Source organism: Vicugna pacos, unplaced genomic scaffold (genome assembly GCF_048564905.1).
Source record: "Vicugna pacos unplaced genomic scaffold, VicPac4 scaffold_16, whole genome shotgun sequence".
In the NCBI taxonomy this organism is placed as follows: Eukaryota; Metazoa; Chordata; class Mammalia; order Artiodactyla; family Camelidae; genus Vicugna; species Vicugna pacos.
This window is the reverse complement of record NW_027328737.1, coordinates 1,914,700-1,936,876: the sequence shown is the minus strand read 5'-3', so window position 1 is coordinate 1,936,876 and position 22,177 is coordinate 1,914,700. Positions and strand designations below refer to the sequence as shown.

Genomic DNA, 22,177 nt, shown 5'->3' with positions numbered 1-22,177 from the left:
CTCTACACTGGGATTGGAGACAATTTTGTAAAATGACAGTAAATCGATGAAAATTTAAAAAAATTAAAAAAATGATCCTAAATATTACAGGTGTAAATATACATTAGAGACAAAAAGAAAACTATGCAAAAGAGCAGTAAAACCAAAGATTATTTTTGTTTTTTTTAAGATAAGCAAAATAAAAAAAACCTCTAGGTAGGTGCATCATGAAGAATAAAGAGATACCCCAAAGAAATTAAGTAAGGAATAAAAGAAGAGAAATAACAATTGTTACCTCAGATACACAAAAAAGGGATCATTTTGTCAACACTTACATTCGAATAATCTTGACAACTTTGAAGAAATAGACAAATATCTAGAAAGAGACAGAAATAAGGAGAAACAAATAATTTGAACAAACTATTTTCTAGAAGAAAGTATCTGCATTTAAAAAAATCGTTAAATAGAAGTGCAGATTTAAACAAATTGTGTGGAGAACAAAAATACAAAGCATAACTTATACTCTTCAAATTATTCAAAAATAGTGAAGATGTGGGAAACTCCCAAATTAATCCTATGAAGAATTTATCACCCTGATAGCAAAGCCAACAAACAAACTACAGGCAAAGGGAACTTCAAGCCAATAAATTTGACAGATTTTGATGCAAAAATTCTACAAAATATTATTAGCAAACTAAATCCAGCAATGCCAAAAATCAATCATACACCATGATCAACTTGGACTCATGGCAGGGTCACAAGAGAGGTTCAACATGCACAAATCAATCAGTTTGATACACCACGCTAACAAAAGGAAAAGAGAAAATGATGTGGTCATCTCAAAAAATACATAAAAAGTATTTCAGAAAATTGAACATTTTATTCATTAAAACAGCAACAACAGCAACAACAACAACAACAACAATAGGAACAACAACAGAAGCCTCTTACCAAAGTAGGATTCAGGAAACATATCTCAACATAACTAAAGTCATTACTTACAAACCCACAGACAATATAGTATACAAAAGTGAATAACTGAAAGCCAAATTAAGGAATAAGACAAGGATGCCCAATCTCACCATTTCTATTATACACAGTATGGGAAGTCCTAGTAACAGCAATAGGACAAGAAAAAAAGTTATTCAAGTTGAATTGAATGCAGTAAAACTGTTATTATTTTAGATGACATGATAATCTATATAGAGATCCCTAAAGATTCTCCACACCAGAACAACTAAAACTAATAAAGACATTTAGCAAAGTAGCATGATTCATGATTAATATAAAAAACTGTCACATTTCTTTACACTAACAATAAAATATTCCATTATTTTAAAAAATCCATATGAAATCAGGTCAAAACATGAAAAACCTCAGGAAAATCCAACATAATAAAATCTATAGGACACTTATAAAGAAATTTGAAGATGATGCAAAGAAATGGAAAGAAATCTCAAGGTCTTCATTTAGAGGAATTAATATTGTTAAAATATACATACTACAAAATATGTCTACAGATACAAATTGATTCAGATCGAACTACATGATATTTTCCACAGAACTAAAAACAGTCCTATGATTTGAATGGATCTTAAAAAGGACCAGAACTGCAAAAGAAACAATGAGGAAAAAGAACAAAGTTGGATTCATAACCCATAACCCTTCCAGATCTCAGACTATATTACAAAAATTCAGCAATCAAAACAGCACAATACTGGAAAAGAAACAAACATCTATATCACTGGAAAAGAACACAGATGCAGGAATAAAACATCACAACTATGGTCAACTAAAATATGACAAAGGAAACAAAAATATACAATGCCTTAAAGACAGTCTCCAGCAAGTGATGTTGAGAAAGCTAGACAGCCACATGAAAATCAATGAAATGAGAACAATCCCTCACACTGTACAAGAATAAATTAAAAATGTTTTAAATATATGAATCTAATGTGTGACACAATAAAACTTCTGGAATCAAACATAGGTTAAACAAAACAAAAATTGTAGCAAAATTTACTTATGTCACACTCCCAAGCTGAAAACAATAAAGTTAAAATAAACAAGTAGGTCCTAATTAAACTTAAAACTTCTACACAGAAAAATAAACAGAATCAATAGATGAGCTTCCAAATGGGAGAAAACATTAGGAAACATTGCAATCAACAAGAGGCTAATTTCTAAAATACACAGAATGTTCATGCAACACCGTTTTGAAAATCTACAAACAACTCAGCCAGAAAATGAGCAGAAGACAATTCTCAAAAAGAGACACACAGATGACAAACAGGAATATAAAAACGTGCTCACAATGCAAATCATTATACAAAGACAAGACAAAAATAAAATAATGTTTTACCTCACACTAGCGAGAAGGGCTGTCATTAAAATGTCTACAAATAATAAAGACTGGGGAAGGTTGTGGAGAAACAGGGACTCTCCAATGCTGTTGGTGGGAAATATAATTGGTGAAACAACTTTGGAAACAGTATGGAAGTTCCTTTGAATAATAAAAATAGACCTATCATATGACACAGCAATCCCATTCATGGGCACATAAAGCATAAAACATGAAATTAAAGAATCCTAGGGTAAAACATAAGAAGTACACTCTGATATTGGACTTAATTTGATTCTGCATATGCCTCCTCTGTCAAGGAAAGCAGAAATAAAACTAACAAAATATGATTGTGTCACACTAAACAGATTTACACTGCAGAAGAAATGATCAATAAAATTAACAGTCAACCAACACAATGGTAGAATATATTTTTAAGTGATAATTTACAATCAAGTGTTAATATCCAAAATATATGGCAAACTCTTACCCCAAAACAACATAAGAAAGAGCAAACAATCCAATTTAAAAAAAGTCCATAGGAACTAAATAGATAGATCTGAATCAATTTTCTCTAGAAAACATAGAGTAGGCTTTATGACACATAAAAATGTGTTCAGAGTTACAAATTATTAGGAAAGTCATAAACCTAATATGAGACAAGACCTCACACTTTTCAGAAGGCTCTCATCAAAAAGAAAACAAATAGATGTTGGTGAGATTGTGGAGAAAAAGGAACAGCGTGTACACTGTTGATAGGAATGCAAAGTATTGATTCCATTGCATATATACATCAAATTTTCTTCATCCAGTTTTCTGTCAAGGGATGTTGGGTTTGTAGGCCCCTGTCTGAAGGCTCTAGAAAATAAGCCCTTGGGCTGAACTGATAAACAAGCTGTGAGGAATGTCACGTATCCAGGCTGGATAAGTAATGGCCTACTCAATGTATCCAGTATGGAAAGCTGGATAGCCTATGCTGGGTAAGATCGTCAGAGGAGGACAAACTAAGACAGGCAAAGCCGGCTGGATAAGAGATGGCCTACTTAATGAAGATCCGTGGTGAACTTTAAAACAATTCTTGATCATTTAACATCCTGCGCTTACTGCAGGAGCATGGGAACATAAATAGCTTAAGATTATTAACATTGTTATAACCTAGATTATATGTGTGGCATTGTGCATGTCCTATATAAACCCTTCTTCTAAGAATCAAAAAACAGAGAACTGCTTCGCTTCTATCCACACAGTGTTTGTGTGTAAATTATATCGTGCCACTGACAGGGTTAATTTAATTTGTTGGGAGTATCTTAAAAGGATGTTGTATTATATACAATGCTCTTTCCGCACTTATTGTGATGATTGTGTGAGTTTTATTTCTCATTCAATTAGTGTGGCATGTCATCTTTATCGATTTGAATATTTTGAAGTATCCTTTAACCCAGGGATATATACCTTTACTCATGTATGTTTATGATACATTAAATGTGTTGTTGAATTCAGTTTGCTTGTGTTTTGTTGAGAATTTTGGCACATATTCACATCAGGGATAATATTCTATTTATTGCATATAATGTCCTTTCTAGTTTTGTTAAGCAAATAAAGCTCGCATCATAAAATATGTTTGGAACCTTTCACCCCCTTCAAACTCTTGGAAGATTTGGGGAAGAATTGGTGAAAAATTGTCTTCAAATATATGACAGAATTCACCAGTAAAGTCGTTTTGTAAATTTTTTCTGGCTTTGGAAGTTAGAATTATTGACTTACTCAAACACATTTTTGCTCTATTATCTTTCTAATTACTTCTTGATTCAGTATTGGAAGACATATGTTTCTGGGTATTTGTCTTTAGTTCTAGGTCATTCAAATCATTGGCTAGTGGTAATTTCTTATGATGCTTTGCATCTCTACAACATCAGTGGTAATATCTTATCTTTTATTTCTAATTTTATTTGAGTCTGTATTTTATTAGCCAACCTAAACATTTGTCCAGTTTATGTTTAAAAGAAACAGACTTAGGTATATTTTTTTCTAGCTTTCCAATTGCATCTCTTGTTATTTGCCATACTCTCATTCATTCAATTTTATTTTTATTCTTTCTGATTTCTCCTAAATCCATAAGGTGTAAAGTTAAGTAGTGTGAATCTTTGTATTTGATTTATTATTAAATATTTTTTATTTAGTTATTATTTATTTATTTATTTATTTATTTATTTATTTATTTACATGTTTATTCATTTACTTATCATTGCATTATTGCCATTTACAATGTGTCAATCTGTGGTGTATAGCACAGTGTCCCCCTACATGCATATATTTATGTGCCTATTAAACATTACTTCACAATATTTAACTTACTGCCCTGTGTCATAAAGAGAAATTTTGAAAAAATTTACTTTTATATATAGAGGAAAAAATTTATGAATCTACAGCTCCCAAATATATCCTCTCACAGCCCCTTTCCGTTGTAATCATATAATTGCTTAGTAGATCTGTGAGTTTCTTTCAATTTTGTAGATGAAATCATAGTGTTCTCATCCAAATTTTTTTTAAGGTTCCCCATATGTCATGTCATGTATTATTTTTCTTTATTTTTCTGGCTTACTTCAATTAGATGACACTTTTTGGGGACATCCATTTTGCTGCATATGTCATTGTTTTATCATTTTTTATTGCAGAAATGTATTCCATTGTGTAAATACGGGATAACTTCTGAATACTGTTATCTGTTGTTGGACAATTAGGTTGCTTCCATGTCGTGGCTGTTGTATATAGCACTGCAAAGAACATTGGGGTACAGGTGTCTTTTTGAATTTGGGTTCACTTTGGTTTATACCCAGAAGTGTGATTGCTGGATCGTATGTTAAGCCTATTTTTATTCTTTTGAGGAATCCCCACCCTGGTTTTCGCAATGACTGCACCAAACTACATTCTTTCCAACAGTGAAAGAGGGTCATCTTTCTCCACAGATACCCCAGGATTTAATGTTTGTGGAATTTTGAATGATGACCATTGTGACTATTGTGAGGTGATACTTCATTAGAGTTTCGAATTGCCCTTCTCTGATAATGATAGTGAGCAATTTTTTTTTCATATATCTATGTGGCATTTGTATGTCTCTATTGGAGAATTGCTTGTTCAGGGCTTCTGCCCATTTTCAATTTGGGTTTCTTGTTTTTTTTAAGTATTATTATTAGTTTGTATGAACTCTTTATATTTTGGAAATTAAGCCTTTGTCAGTTGCACACTTCTACATATTTTCTTTAATACTGCAGGTTGTCATTTTGCTTTGTTTATGGTTCCCTTTGCTGTGCAAAAGCTTATAAGTTTTATTAGGTCCCATTTATTAATTTTATTCTTACATTCATTACCTGGATAGTCTGTTCTAAGAGATCATTCCTGAGATTTATTTCAAAGTGTTTTGCCAATATTTTCTTCTAGGAGATTTACTGTGTCTTGCCTTACATTTAAGTCTTCAAGCCATTTTGAGTTTATTCTTGTGTATGGAGTGAAGGAGTGTTCTAACTCCATTGCTCTGCATGCTGCTATCCAGATTCCCAAAACCAGTTGGTGAAGAGATGGTCTTTTCTCTGTCATATTCCTGGCTACTCTGTCAAAGATTAATAGAATGTAGGCCTGTAAATTTATTCCTAGGCCTTCTATTCTGTTCTTTTGGTCCATATGCCTCTTTCTGTATGAATATCTTGTCATTTTGTTCATTGTGGCTCTGCAATAGTGTATGGAGAACAGGTAGTTTATTCCTACAGCCTCTTTCTTTTTCATTAATATTGCTTTGGAAATTATGGATCTTTTATGACTCTATGTAAATCTTAGAATCAGTTGTTTCAGTCCCAAAAAGAAAATTTTGGCATAATTTGATAGGAAATCACATTAAGTCTGGGGATTGCCTTGGGCAATATGACCATTTTAACAATTTTGTTTCTTCCATTACGAGACCATTGGGCATCTTTCCTATTCTTCATTCTTTTTTGATTTCCTCAATCAATGTTTTCTAGTTCTCCATGTATATTTCATCACCTCCTTGGTCAGAATTTTTCTTAAGCATTTTTTTGCTTTGGGTGCAGTTATAAAAGCGGTTGTCTCTATAATTTGTTTTCCTGTTGATTCAATGGTAGTGTAAAGAAATGTAATTGGTTTTTTTACATTGCTCTGGGTACCATGCCCAGTTCCTTTTTCAGCCTAAGTAATATTTTGTGAAGCTTTTACAGTTTTCTATATATAGTGTCATGTCTTCCTATCATGACAATTTTACCTCTTCTATTCCAGTCTGAATCCTTTTATATATTTTCCTTGTCTGATCATTGTGGCTAGGAATTCCAAGACTATATTGTATTGAAATTGTGAGAATGGGCAACCTTGTCTTGTCTCAGGATTTTGTGGGAAGGGTTTCAGTTTTTCACCATTGAGTATTTTGCTGGCTATATGTTTGTCATAAATAGCTTTCATTATGTTGAGATATGGTCCCTCTATGCACACTGTTACAAGAACTTTTACTGCAAATAGGTGTTAATTTTTCTCAAATGTTATTTCTGCATCTACTGAGATGATCATGTGTTATTTTGTCCTCTCAGTTATTGATATGGTGTATTACAATTGATTTATTTGCATAAGTTAAACCATCCTTGTTTTCCTGGAATGAAGTAACATTACCATGGTGCATAATCTTTTTTTACATGCTGTTGGATTCTGTTTGTTAATACTTTCTTAAGGACATTTACATCTATATTTATCAATGATACTGGACTATAGTTTTCTCTTGGGGTAGTGTCTTTGTCTGGTTTTTGTATCAGGTTGATGTTGGCCTCACAGTGTGAGTTTGGGTGTACTCTTTCCATATCAATCTTTTGGAAGAGTTTGAGGAGGACTGGTATGTATTTTTCTCTGTATGTTTGGTATAATTCCCCAGTGAAGCTAGTTGGGTTTCAATTTTGTTTGCAGATATTTTTTATTTTATTGATAATTCTATTCAATTTCTGGTGATCTGACTGTTCAAATGGTTAATTTCTTCTTGATGCAATATTGGTGGGCTGAATGTTTTCAAAAACTTCTCCATTTATTCCTGGTTATCCATTTTGTTTCCATACTGTTGCTCATGTTATTCACTTATGATAATATGCAAATTTGTTGTACTCTTTTTAGTTTCTCCATTTTCATTTCTTATATTATTTGTGTTCTCTCTCTTTTCTTGTTGGTGAGCCTGTCCAGAGTTTTGTCAATTATGTTTACTATTTCAAACAAGACTTTGATTGTTTTTTTTCTATTTTTTAATGTGTATTTCAATTCTTTCTTCCTTGATCATTCTTATTTCTCTCTTTCTGCTGAGTTTTGGTTTTGTTTGCTCTTCTTTTCATGATTAGTGTACATAGAACCTTTGATTAGTTATTTGAAATTGCTCTTCTACTTTGAGGAGTGTTGTCACAATAAACTTACCTCTTAAGCCTGCTTTAAATGTATTCAATAGATTTTGTGTAGTATTTTGACATATTTCTGAAGATATTTTTTAATTTATTCTTTTACATCTTCACCTCCCCTACTTGTTATAGTACCATGGTGTTTAATTTTCATGCTGTCATTTTTTCACAATGTTTTTCTGTGAAGGATTACTATTTTCATAGTATTATACTCAGAAAAGATGCTTCAAATTAGTTTTATTTTCTTAAATTTGTTGAGGCTTCTTCTGTGCCTGAGGACATAATCTTTTCTAGAAAATATTCCAGGTGAACTGGAAAAGAATGTATATTCTGTTTTGGGGAAGAGTACTGTTTTGAAAATATCACCAACTCTAATTATTTTATCGTATCTTTTTGTATCTTCTTCCCTTAATAATTTTCTGCCTGAAACACCAGTCTAGTGATGGTAAAGGGGAGATATAGTCTCCGAATGTGATTGTGTTCCCATCCATTTCTCCCTTTTCATCTATTAGTATTTGCTATATGTATTTAGGTGCTCCTACATTGAGTACATATATATTAATGAGTTTAATACCCTCATTTTTTATTGCTCCTTTAATCATTATTTCATGTCCTTGTTTATCTTTCTCTATGACCTTTCTTGTAAAGTCTATTTTGTGGGAAGTCAGTACTGCTAGTCCTGCTTTCTTGTCATGTCCAGTTGCATGCAATATATTTTCCATCTTCTGAGTTTCAATTAATTTGTGTTCCTCTTACAAATGTGGGACTCTTTTATGCTTCATAATGTAGGGTCTCATTATATTATCCCATCTGACAATATATATCTTTTGATTGAAGCACTAAGTCCATTAACATTTATGATAATTATTGATAGACTGGTGTTTATTTCCATTTTGAACTTCATTTTCCAGTTGATTTGGTATTTCCTTTTTTGTTCATTTCATTTTCTTTCTGTTGCTTGATAAGTTTTCTTTTATTATCTTGGTTTCTTTTTGGCTTTGTTACTTCATTGTAAGTTTTGACTTATGGCCACCCTGTCTTGTATGTATATTGACACATTACTATATCTTTTTCTTTTAACTGATAAGAATAGAAATTCTAACCCCTCCTATAGAGAACAGAAACAAGAAGAAAATACTCTGTATTGTCCTGTTTCACTCACTGACTCTTAAAATTTTTGATGTACTGTACTGCAACATCATGTTTATTCTATTGTAAGACATTGTAGCTATTGCCTTTCTAATTATGCCTTTCTCCTTTCTATAGAATCCTGCTTCTTTTTTTTTTAGAGTCGATTTACATTATTTCTTTTTCTGTTGCTAAATTCTTTTAGTACTTGCTTTAGTGGAAGTTATTTATCTCTCCTTCTATTCTAAAGAATAGCCTTGCTTGATAAATTATCTTAGATTACAGCTTTCTTTCCTTCAGAACTTTGAATATGTCATGCCACTGTGTTCTGACTGTTGTATTTGTGTAGGAAACATGTTTACAAATATAATATATATAATTACATATATATGAATAGAATACATAGAAATGAAGTTAGGAAATAAGGAGAAAACCTATACGTTAAATAATAGAAAACATTGATGAAGGAAATTAAAACTGATCCAAAGAAATGAAAATTTCTCTTATGTTAATGATGTGATACAATGTGGTTGAAACAAACATACTACACAAAGCAATCTACATTTAGTGTGATTCATGTCAAAGTAACCATGAGATTTTTCCATTTAATAGAACAGGTAATTTCAAAATCTTTATGTAACCACATAGACCATGAGTTGCAAAAATAATCTTGAAAAAGTGTATTAAATCTAATAGTGTATAGTTCTCTGAAGTTAAACAGTCCAACAAAGCTTTAGTAATTTAAACAACATGAAACTAGCTCAAAAACAGACACCAATCAATAGAAGAGGATAGAGCAACCAGATATAATCCCTCACACCTATGATCAATTAACCCATGAAAAAGGAAGCAAGAGTATAAAATGAAAATAGACATTCTCCTCAATAATTAGTGCAAGGGAGATTGAACATATAAAAGATTGATTAGAATAGATCCTCACATTGTTTACAATCCATAAGCAGAGAATATCTTTCTATTTATTTGGTTTACTTTTATTTCTTGCACCTGTAATTTATAGATCTATATTTAGATCTTTTATTTCACTTATCAAATGTATTCCTAGTTTATTCTTTTTGGTATAAATATATACACAATTGTTATCCTAATTTCTCTTGCTGATAATTTGTTCTTAATATATAAAAATGCAACGGATATTTGTATATTGATTTTGTATTCTGCAAGTTTATTAAGTTTGTTCATTATTTCTAACAGTCACTGGAGGAGTCTATGGAGTTTTCTATCTATGCATAATTATGCCATTTCTAAAAATTTTACTGCTTTTTTACAAGTTATATGCCTTTTATATTTTTTTCTTGACTAGTTGTTCTGGCTAGGTCTTCAAATAGTGTAATTTAGTACTTGTGAGAATAGGCTACCTTTTCTTATTAGTGGACCAGAGGAAAAGTTTCCTGTATGTTAACATTGAACTTGATGTTAGTCATGGGCTTTTCATATATGACTTTTATTATGTTTAGTTGAAATGTATTAAAAGTGAATTTGTTAAGAATATTTTTATAAAATGTAAAGATCAGATTGGTCAATAAATTTCCTACAATTTTTGACATTGATGTTTTTGAATTCTCTGCTATTTAAGGGATTGTATCACATATATTGATTTGAATTTGATAAGTAATATTTATGAATCAGGACTAAATCCCTCTAAACTATAGTTTATAATACTTGTAATATGTAATGAATTCAGGTTGCTAGTGTTTATTTAGAATGGAATGTTCACATACTGAAAGAAAAATTTACATTACAGCTTGAGTTTACATTTATTTATTTAAAAAATTTATCCCTCATTTTGAATTTGGCTTATGTTTAATGGAATTTATTTTTAAATAAAGAATATAATTTTGGTAGAACTGGATTTACTACAGTTTACTGATACAGAACATAGCTATTATTTACATTTAGTGAACAAAACACTTGCCTTAAAATGCCGTATTTTACTAACAATGTCAACTGTTTCAGGACTGAGATACATATTCCTTCCAAAAATGCATTACCTGGCCTTTTCCACCCCAAATCACATATAGTGTTATTTCTTTGTTTTTTGATTGTTTGTTTGTTTGACCCTTAATGGAGACACTGCTTATTGAACCCAGGATCTTGTGCATAATTGTACTTATCAACATCATTTTGGAACACTTAACAGAAGACACAAGTGAATGGATTATAAAGATGTAAAGAAAATTTATTGCTTCTAGGGAATGAAAAACCTCTGATTGAAAGAATGGCAAAAATAAACATTTGTAAATATACAATAAGATTTTCTCTTATGTAATTTTAGAGTAGATTATTAAATTAAATTTGTTTTACTTATAGAAATGAATTACAATTTAAAACAAAAATTCCGCCTTATGGGATTTCTTAATTTGATGCATTATTTTATCTTATTTTATTTCATAATTATTAAACATTTATTTATATACAAAACAAATAAACTGACATTTAATCTGCTCATGTTTTGAATATTGAATTACTTCTTATATAGTACACAGATAAATACGTATTTCAATTTCCTAATCAAATTAGGTTTCACTTTAATTACAAATGATATAGAAATAGATATATATTCTCTGTACATGTTTTACACGAATTTCACTTTAAATTCCAAAACTTTAAAATTATTCTATATATTTTGTGCAATATTTATACTCTGTTCACAAATCTGGTATAAATTTTAATACAAAAGGATGGAGATTGGTTTTATTTCATAGACCCCAAAATTAAATTATTTAAAAAGATTTTGTTGGGATAATATTTGCAAATCACACTTTAGAAATAAGCATCATATATGTTTCATTTTAACTGGATGAATGACAAGTAAACACTGGCTGAATGTTACACTTGAGTTGCTAGGATACCAGTCGTTTTGTGATGTCACAGCTACTCAGGTTGAGAACCATTTTGAAGGCCTAGCAGTTTATCTGTGCAGGCCTGCCAAAGCAGCATATGAAGCTGCAGTGGTCAAAATCATGCAGATTAGAAAAGGAGCTGTAGAAAAAGTTATTTGAGATGGCACATGTTTCTTCAGAAATTCAAGATGTGTCTCATAAAGATGGACCAAGTGGCTCAGGAAACTCCAGTAGATCTCTATTGTGTTATCAAACATTCTCTGGGGATTTGGACATGAGTTTTATGATTGAAGAAAATGCTTTCAGACTTTGTCTGAAGAATCCTTGATAAAAACACCATGTTACACATATTGTGTCTCTGAACCAGAAGAAGATAATGATTTTCGTTCTCTGACATTTCCATGAAAACTCTGGAAAATAGATTGGAGTGACCAATTTAAATCCATCTGGTGGGGTGTTCATGGGGTCTTCCGTAGTGATTGATGAAGATGTCTTGAAGAAGGAAGTTTTGGAAAGAAAGGCCCCTTTCAGAATATTTGAAACTGGAAGCATGAAAAGTTTACTTAGACAGCTTAACTTTTATGGGTTTAGGAAAGTGAGGCAGAATTTTCAAATGTGTGCTTGTCTAGCTGACTTTCCAGCAGAAGAAAAAGAAGTGTCTGTATTAAGAAAGATATAAAAAATTTTAGTTACCACTTGGTAACTTATATATAAAATTTTATTTTGCACATCAATCAATGGTAATATAAAAGTAAAGCAAGATTTTGAAAATTGTATTAAACTATTAAGTCTAAAATTCTTTATTTATTCTAAAAAATGAGGACAGTGACTTAAGTATTCAAGATTATGAGAAACTTTGCTTACAACTATGAATCATTCCAGAAATCCATATAAAGGTAATAAAGCTGCTTTTCAAAAGTGTCATTCACCGTTACCGCAAATGCTAACATTTAAATTTGATGACTATAATATTTAAATGTGTATTTTCCAAATAAGGAACTTCAAAATATTGTTAGCAATGTTCATATTTTGATGATATTATCCTTACATAGTAAACGTGGAATCAGGTTTTATACTTTAGGCTTATTGTAGTCTTGTATTTTGGTATAAATATTACTAAAATGTTTCTCCTTTGGTTGTAGCTGCACTTTTATCATAATCCAAATTTTAAACGAGGCTGTCCCCAGCTTTTAGTGAGAATAAAAAGAAGAGTTGGGATTAAAAATGCCTCTCTGGTGTCTTCATTGGCTGAAGACTTCAAAGAGCAGCACTTTAAAGCAGGGTATAATGTGGATAATAATAATTCTGGATTTGTGGCTGACACTATTGGAGAAAGTCCATGATTACCTTCTGCAAATTTCTAAAAAGAAAGCCCTCTACTAGCCACATAATTGGTGATACAACTACCCCGATCAGAGGTGATTTTTCTCCTCCATCATCAATGTCAGACCACCAGAACAAATTGCAGTTGGTCAACGAGCTATTCTAAATAAGTTGACCACTCTCCACTGGCACTCTCAAAGAAGTTACAATGAAACAAATGGCCGTGTTGTGAACTCCATTTAAACTACAACTTCTATTTCTCAGTAGAGTATCTTATCTCCCATACAGGGCAATTATTATGGACTGATGCTGGAGCCTTCTACTTTTCCAAATACATATCACAACATATCTGCAAATGAAGGTCGTTTTCCTAAACTTCAACCAGGGTGCAACCCACGCTTTCCAGTGCCAGTGATAGCTGATACATCAGCTAACTCTCTTTCAAGGCCAACTCATCAGCCATCTTCAGTTTATGAATGTCATCCTAATTACAACTGATCTACAAGAGAACTACCAGATTATGTAGGAAACAAAAATTATAAATGATGTTGGCAAATGTCGACAACTATCTGCTATTTTCTTATTTGAACAATAAACATAGATGTGTACCTGTATTTTCCTTAATATTTCTTAATAGAGTTAAGATTTAAACAGGAGACTAACTTGCCATTTAAAAAAAAGAGATATTTGATTGATAAAATCTTTTGATGGAACAATATGGGAGTAAATTTAAATAATTTCTTGTAAGGAAGAAGAAAAAAATGGAAGAATTTGGAAAAATAATAAAACATGGAGAGAGGGAAAAGTAATAAGTGGTTTTTGGTTCTTCCTGGAAAGTATTAAATGTGTTAAGTTAGGATAGTTTGGAACAGGAGATACATGCAGGAACCACCCAGGGATCATGTTCTCTAATATGTCATCCCTGGAATCAAAAAGGTCACATGATGTAGTCTCAGATGGCACATTCAGCATGTGGTAGAATTTAAGTAGTAATTTATCTATGGTGTTCTTTGTGCTGTTATCAAAGCATTCCAGTTGGTGCTTTCATTTCCTGCCCTCAACAGTCTACACTATATTTTCTAGTTAATAATTTATGTTGCTATTATCTTCCAGGCAAAGAAAAGCTTACGTTCTCAGGATGGCACTTAATGCATTTCCAACTCTAATCACACAAAATTAACTCAATTTAGTTTAGTCATTTCTTTATAAATCTGGCATCTGACTACCTTGGCATATCTTTATGTTTCACTGTATCTGGATATATATCCAGCCAAATGTTTCTCAACAATGTTAGCTCCAAACTCAACAGTTTTATTCCAGCTCATCCTTGGACGTTGGGTGTCCTCCTTTTACCTACTTAGACTATCCTCCTCTCAGCACAGAAACCACCTCCTCCAGATGTTTTATGTCTATCCCGCTTTCCTTGTCGGCCTTGGATACCAGCACAGTAAGCACAGCACATGCCACAGGATGCATTTTAGTAATTAGTGAATGAAAAATACATGTTGACTTTAAGCAAAATCTACTTTCCTGAAAGATCAAAACTGTCATGGTTTTCAAACTATTTCGTTACGGTCTTTACTCTATACCACAAACTAGCTCTTTTCACAGCGCAAGGACTAGTCACTCAAGACAGTAATTGGAGGTAGGTACAGAAGACAAAGTATCATTGTCTTCTCAATTCATACTTCCATAAGTCTAAATCATTCCTTTCTCATTTGCTGGATATTTTCCTGTCTTTTCATCACCCACCCATCCCAAAATAGCTGATTCTCTTCCCCATACCAATAACTATACTGACTCCAAATTAATTTACTTCTTAGAATCAGAGCTTTTTCCAGAAGAGACAGTGCCATTGCAAACATTTAATGTAGGTTTATATACCCCACATAACATTTGCCCCTTCTTACCTTCACACGGGAAATTTCTAAGATGTACTAGACCCTTGGATGGGGTGGTGGTATTCAGTAATCAAATTGCGATGTAAAATGTATGGACTAGAAGGAGGTGAGGGTAATAGAATTAAAAATTTGTCCAACTGCAAGAATACCAAATTTCTGCAGATATTAGGAAATTTAAAATATTCATGGAAGTCTTTGACTCTTTCCCATTAATTTAAAAAAAAACACGAAGCATTTTCAGAATGTGAAATGCCCTAAATTACTGGAAAATTGTAGGTAAGGTCAGGGACCCTAAGACTTCTACTCACGATGATGCAGCCAGTGTCAGCTGATAAGTCTAGAATGGCAGAATTGTGTACTGAAAATTTGTCACCTGTTGTGAAGAAAGCTTTTGATATTCTGGAGAATGGGCAAATGGGCCAGGGTGAACTCTAGCAACATCTCACCAATATGACCTATACCAAGAGAACAATAGAGACCACTTGCAGCTGGAGAACTGTGTCTGGACAGCCGTGGTTCTTCCTACAACAGATACATCAAGCTTTTAAGTTTGTCTGCTGATCTCTGATGGTGGCTATGTTGTTGCTTACATTAGTCGTCTGGGGTTCAGATGGGCTGGTTGAGCAGCTAGTTTCCAGCTCACTTATAAGACAGTGGGTCTTACCGTGATCATCTTAACAAGGTTCTATACTGATAAGTTAAAAGCTACAGTATACATTCAAAATTAGATATCGTAAAGAAGAATATTGTTTGTTTGTCCATCTGTAGTTTTCTACCTGGGAAAATTAGAGTTTTGATCAAAGAACAAAAGTTTGCTGTTGCTATGAAATCTATTCTCTGAGCTCTGCCCATTGAATTCTTCCCACAAAATACTACAAATCTCTCAAACACTGTGTGTGTGTGTGTGAAGATGGATTGTTAAGCAGTAACTAAGTTTGTCTTAGTTGAGTCATCAGTGAATTTTTCCTCTGCATCTGTCAGAATCTCTCTGAATTAAGACTTTCATTGAGCCACCAGATTTTCTTCCGATCAGGGAGAGGTAGATTATATTTCTCCCAGTATACTAATTGTTATCTGCTCATTGAATCCCGAGCTGATGTTAGGGCCATGCCTCTGAACCCTTGAATGGGATTGAGGCATACATATTCTACAGTCCCCAGAGCCCAGCACAGGACTGTATCACCTTTTTTATTTAAGCTTATGTCTAACTTTTTTTCTTTTAATTCTCATTGTTTACACAACATATTTTGGCTTTGAACACACGTTGAATACTTTGTAGAGTCTCAACCACTGAATTATTCCCGTTCACACAGAAATTGCAATAACTTTTCTTCCCTTGGACTACCTGGAATGGAGTGAGCATAGTCATCATTTTGAAAGCAGTCCTCAGTCCTAATAATGCAGAAGTTTTACACTTCTTTGCCCAGCACTTGAGCAAGAATATTTGTTGTGGATCTCAGGGATTATCCTCACATTCCGTAATGCAACCATGAGAAAACACCACATTGTTATCCAAAATCAAGTCTTTGTCAGTATTGCATTCCCATTGCAAAACAGTTAAGAATTGTAGGAGTTCTGAGATTTAACCATGCTGAGATTTTTAGCAACCTAGCATGTTCATTTCTTACAGATGCTGTCGGGGAGATGAGACCATCGGTCAGAGACAGTGAACTTTATCACTCACAGGAAGAGCAGCCAGTTTAAAATTTGTATCCCTTCCCTAATCTCAGATGAATACACAAATTGAAATTTTGATGCCTACAGAAGCAGTGGGCTGTTAAAATGAAGAAAGTTTAGGCATAGTAAAACACTAATTTTATTACTATCTTTATTTATAACTTATTAGAATCACCTATTTATTAGTATCATTATCTAGGATAAGTATATCATGACATAAGTTTACTTGCTGCAAATACGAACATGAGAAATGACATGGGAAAAATTACCATTGAATTTCCATTTTTCCTTCTGCTTTTATTGAGATATAATTGGCATAAAAAATTGTGTAAGTTTAGGTGCACAGGATAGTGATTTGATATACAACTATCATGTAATAAATTTCATAGCAACTTTAGGGAGAATTCATTATCTCATTTAGATACAATTTTAAAGAAATATAATTTGTCTTTGGTTGTGATGTGAAATCTTATGGTCTACTCTCTTAACAACATTTATATTGAACATAAATCAGTATTGCTTGTAATTTTCAAGTTAATATGGGGCATCCCTAGAACACGATTATTTTACGGCTGGAGGTTTGTAGCTTTTGAGTGCATTAATCAAATTCTCCTTTTCCAACCCCTGCCTTTGTTAATTAGAAATCTATTTTCATTTACCGTAAGCATGTTTGTTTGTTTTTGAAGTGTACTTTAATCTATAACACTGCGTTAGTTTCCCCTACACAACATACTGTTCACTATTTTTAATACATTTCAATCTGTTCTCCAGAATATATGTAGTTATGATTTGTTGCTATTTAAAGATATTTCATAGTTATTGACTATTCCCCATACAGTATATTTCTTGTCCGTGTTTCATTTAATTTGCAACTGGAAAAATTTCTCTCTTAATTTTCCTCAACTTTTTCTTTTCCTTACCCCATTTCCCTCCTTCTTGTGAACAAATTCTTTCTTTCTATATGTATAACTCCTTTTCTGTGTTGTTAAGTTCATTTGTTTAAAATTCCAAATGTGAATAACATCATTCAGTATTTGTAATTCTCTTTCTGACTTATTTCACTTAGCATATTACACTCTTGGTCTACCCATTTGCTGCAAATGACAAAAACTTAATCTATTTGGAGTTGAATAATAACCCATTGTATTTTTATGTGTGTGTGTATATATATATATATATATATATATATATATATATATATATATATAGGTAAATCTGTAGTTAAATGGATAGATACATATTTTATAAACTCATATCTTCTTTATCCATCATCTATTGAGCAATTAATTTGCTTGTATATCCTGTCTTTTGTGAATAATGCTGCAGTGAATATATGGTTGAATTAATCTCTTCTAATTAGTATCTTTATTTTCTTGGAATTAGTATCCAGATATTTAAATGTAGAATTATATTTCATTTTTTATTTTTAGATAAATCTCCATGTTGCTTTCCACAGTGGCAGCATATATTTCCATTCACTCCAGCAGTGCATCAGGGTTGTTTTTCTTAAATCCTCACCAATATTTACGTTTGTTATCTTTTTGATAATAGTCATTCTGACAGGAGTGACATAAAATCTCATTGGTTTTTGGACTTGCATTTTTCTGATGGTTAGTGATGTTGATCGGTTTCATGTGCCTGTTGGTTTCCTTTCCCCCACTGTATATTCATTTTTTGTAATGGGCTAAATAACCATAAGTGTCTGTTTCCAATTTCAGGCATTTTTGTGTTCTATTATTCTGTTTGTTCTGTGCCACTACCATATTCTTTTCATTACTGTAGCTTTGTATTATAGTTTAAAATGAGGGACAGTGATATATCCTCTTTGTTCTTTGTTAAAGTTGTTTCTGTTTTCAGTCTGTTTGTATTCTTTTCTTTCTTTTTTTTTAGTGATTTCAATTCTTCTGTGTTTACATGTAAATTTTAGAATTATTTATTTTAAGTGTCTGAAAATGCCCTTGGTATTTTGATAGGCACTGAATTTAATTTGTGCATTTTCTTGGCTTATGCTGTCATTTAAAAACTATATTTTTCCTCATCTATGAACACAGAATATTCTTTCATCTGTTTGCATTACCTTCAATTTCTGTTATAAATATTTTATAGTTTTCTGAGTACAGGTCTTTTACCTCCTTGGTTGGATACATTTTTTGATTTTTTTTGTAATGCAACTGTAAATGAGACAGTTCCCTCACTTTCTGTATCATTTAGCTTCTTGTTAGTGTGTAGAAATGCAAGATTTCTGTAAGTTAATTTTACATTTGAAAATTTTACCAAATGCATTGATAAGCCCTAGTAGTATTGTGGCACCCTTTTTAGGATTTCTGTTTAAAGTATGTCATCTTCAAACAGATACTTTTACTCCTTTTCTTAATTAGCTAAATTTTATTTACTTTTATTTTGGATAGCTATGGCTAGAATTTCCATACTATACTGAATAAAAGTGGTAAGAGTCAGCATTCTTGTCTTCCTCCTGCTCTTATTGGAGATGCTTTCTGCTTTTAATCAGTGAGTGTCATGTTAGATGAGTTCTTGTCATATAAGACCGTAACTGTTTTGAGGTATGTTTCCTCATGCCCACTTTGAAGAGAAATATAATCTTAAATAGATACTGAATTTGTCAAAACACTTTATGAGTCTATTGAGGTGACCATATAATTTTTATTCTTCAGGTTGTTTGTGTGGTGTATCATACTGATTAATTTTTGGGTATTCAATCACTTTTGCATCCCTGGAATAAAGTGGACTTAATCATAATGTATAATCTTCTTAATGTATTGTTTGATTTGCTAACAATTTAGTGGGGATTTTTGCATCTATGCTTATCAGTAGTATTTAACCTGTAATTTTTTGAGGTATTTGTTCCAGCTGTAGTAGCAATGTGATACAGAAATGTCCGGTAGAAAGCCTCCCTTCCTCTCGAAATTTTTGGAATTCTCTGAGAAATATAGATGATAGCTCTTCTTTAAATGTTTGGGAGAAATCACCTGTGAAGCTGTTAGGCCTGGAATTTTGTTTCTTGGGAGATTTTGTTTAAATACTTATTCAATTTCATTAGTGATAATCTGTTCTTATTTTATTTATCATTCCATTCTGGAGATTAAGTCTTTCTAAGAATTTGTCCATTTCTTCTAGGGTTTCCATTTTATTGGCATATAATTTGTTGTATCATCTTATGATGCTTTGTATTTCTTTGATATAAGCTCTAACTCCTCATTTATTTCTCAGCTTATTTATCTGTAACTCTCTTTTTTGGTCATGTGTCTGGTTAAACTGTACCAACATTATTTATCTTTCAAAAGCCATTATTTAGATTGATCAAATATTTATATTTTTAATCCGTATTTTATTTAATTATGTTCTGTCCTTTCAGCTGTCTTTCCTTCTACTAACAAGTTTTTTTTTATTATTATGTGACATCTTTTGGTTGTAAGAATATAAGAGAGAAATTGTTCTTATTTGTATAAGTGGGATTATTTTGCTATAAGCATCCCTTCTAATACTGCTTTTGTTATACCCCATGAATTTTGTTTTTGTTGTCATTTTTCTTTATATATTTTCTTTGATTTATACAGCAATCCAGTTGTTGTTAATATTGAATAATTTATCCTCTACAATTTAGTATTTTTCTCAGGTTTTTTCTTTTAGTAAATTTCTATTCTCACAGAATCCATAAGTTTTTTCACCAAACAAGGAGAAAAATAATAAAATTTATACATATATCTGAAAGATCCAAATTTTCCAAAATTATTTTAAAAAATAAACAAAGCTGTGGGTAATACCCTCCCTGAATTTAGAACATAATACAAAGCTACAGTAATCAATACATCAAAATATGGCAATTAAAGAAACACATAAATCAATGGAACAAAATAAAGTGTCAGAAAATAAACCCACAAAAATACGGTGAATTAGTGTACAAAGAAGGAGGCAAGAGTATACAATGGAAAAAAGACAGTCTCTTCAAAAAGTCGTTCTGAGATAACAGGACAGTACATGTAATTGGTAGATGTAAGAGCACTTCCTTCCATAGTATAAAAAATGAGATAGAAATGGATTAATTTCCTAAATGTAAAGCCTGAAAATTTACAATTTTTGACCAAGAACATGAGCAGAACAGACTTTGAGATAAATCATAGCAATCTTTATTTTTGATCTGTCTCCAAATTAAAGAAAAAAACACTAATAGTTACAATTTTTAGTTTACTGAGGAAAAAATAGATGTACTATGCGATACAGGGATTCTATTTCTTGTATTAGTGTGAAGCGCAAAATCTTTTGCAGAGCAAAGGAAACCTTCAACAAGACATATAACAGACAGAATAGAAGGAAGAATTTCACACAATGGGACCAACAAGATGTTAATATCAATAATATATATATATATATATAGCATATTAGACTCGATATTTAAAAATAAAGACCCCAAAGTAAAAACAGTTAAACAATCTTTATGGAAACTTTACAAAAACAGACATGTGGATGATTTTCATGCTCATAAAAAGAAACACAACATTGCTATTAATTAGGAAACATAAATCCAAACCAGAATGAAACATAATTTTACAGCAACCTAAATGGAAATTAACAAAATGTCTACAAATGACAAACATTAATAAGAATGTCGATAAGAGGGAACCCAGGTACACTGATTGTGAAAACATAAATTGATGCATTCACTATTATAAAACTGTGGACAGTGCTCAGAAAACTAGAAATATAAGCATTATCTGTTGCAGCAATTCCTGTTTTCAATATAAATCTGAGAAAAAAATGAAAAGATTATCTTAAAAGATATATTACCCCAAATGTTTTAACATCATCATTTATAGTAGCCAAGGGTAGAAGCACAACTCAACTGCCCATCAACAGATGATAGACTGAAATAGATGTGAGATATTGATAACATAATAAATACTTCATCATTGTATATTAAAAAGTAAAATTCTGCCATTTGAAACAATGTGACTGGACCCAGAAATTGTTGCATATAGGAAAATAAGTCATACAGAGGAAAACACTCTATGTTGTCACTTAAATGAGGAAAATAAAGATATAAGAGAAATAATCATAAAAAAAACAGAAAAAGAATGACATATATATGTGTAGTGTAACAAATAGTGGTTTCCTGTGGGGAAAGGGAAGAAGGATGGAGAAGACAGAAATGTGCAAGGTACAAATAATAAATTAGAGAACCAAAAGGGCTATATTTGCAGCACAGAGAATTATTTTAATAATTTAATTGATTTTAAAGAGATTATAGGGATATATTTTAGTAAAATGTGCATGTAGGTGGGAAAAACATTGAAGAAAAAACCCAGGAAAATCAAAATATTTTGTAGTACTATGATATTAAGGGAGGTGTTTTGTTCACTTTATTTAGTGTTCTTATAATGTACTAATTAGAATTTAAGCTTTTAATTGAAAAGGTATATACTTTTAAAACTGACATAAGTTTAAACTATTTTTGACTCTCCCCTTACATCTACAGTCAGTAAAACATTGACATCTGAACAAAAATAACTACAACACAAAAAA

General features: G+C 31.7%; 1 pseudogene; it reads left to right on the top strand.

Moving 5' to 3' along the window:
* LOC140692714 (heat shock transcription factor, Y-linked-like) overlaps positions 1-22,177 on the top strand; it is a 139,406-nt pseudogene that overhangs the window by 22,971 nt on the left and 94,258 nt on the right.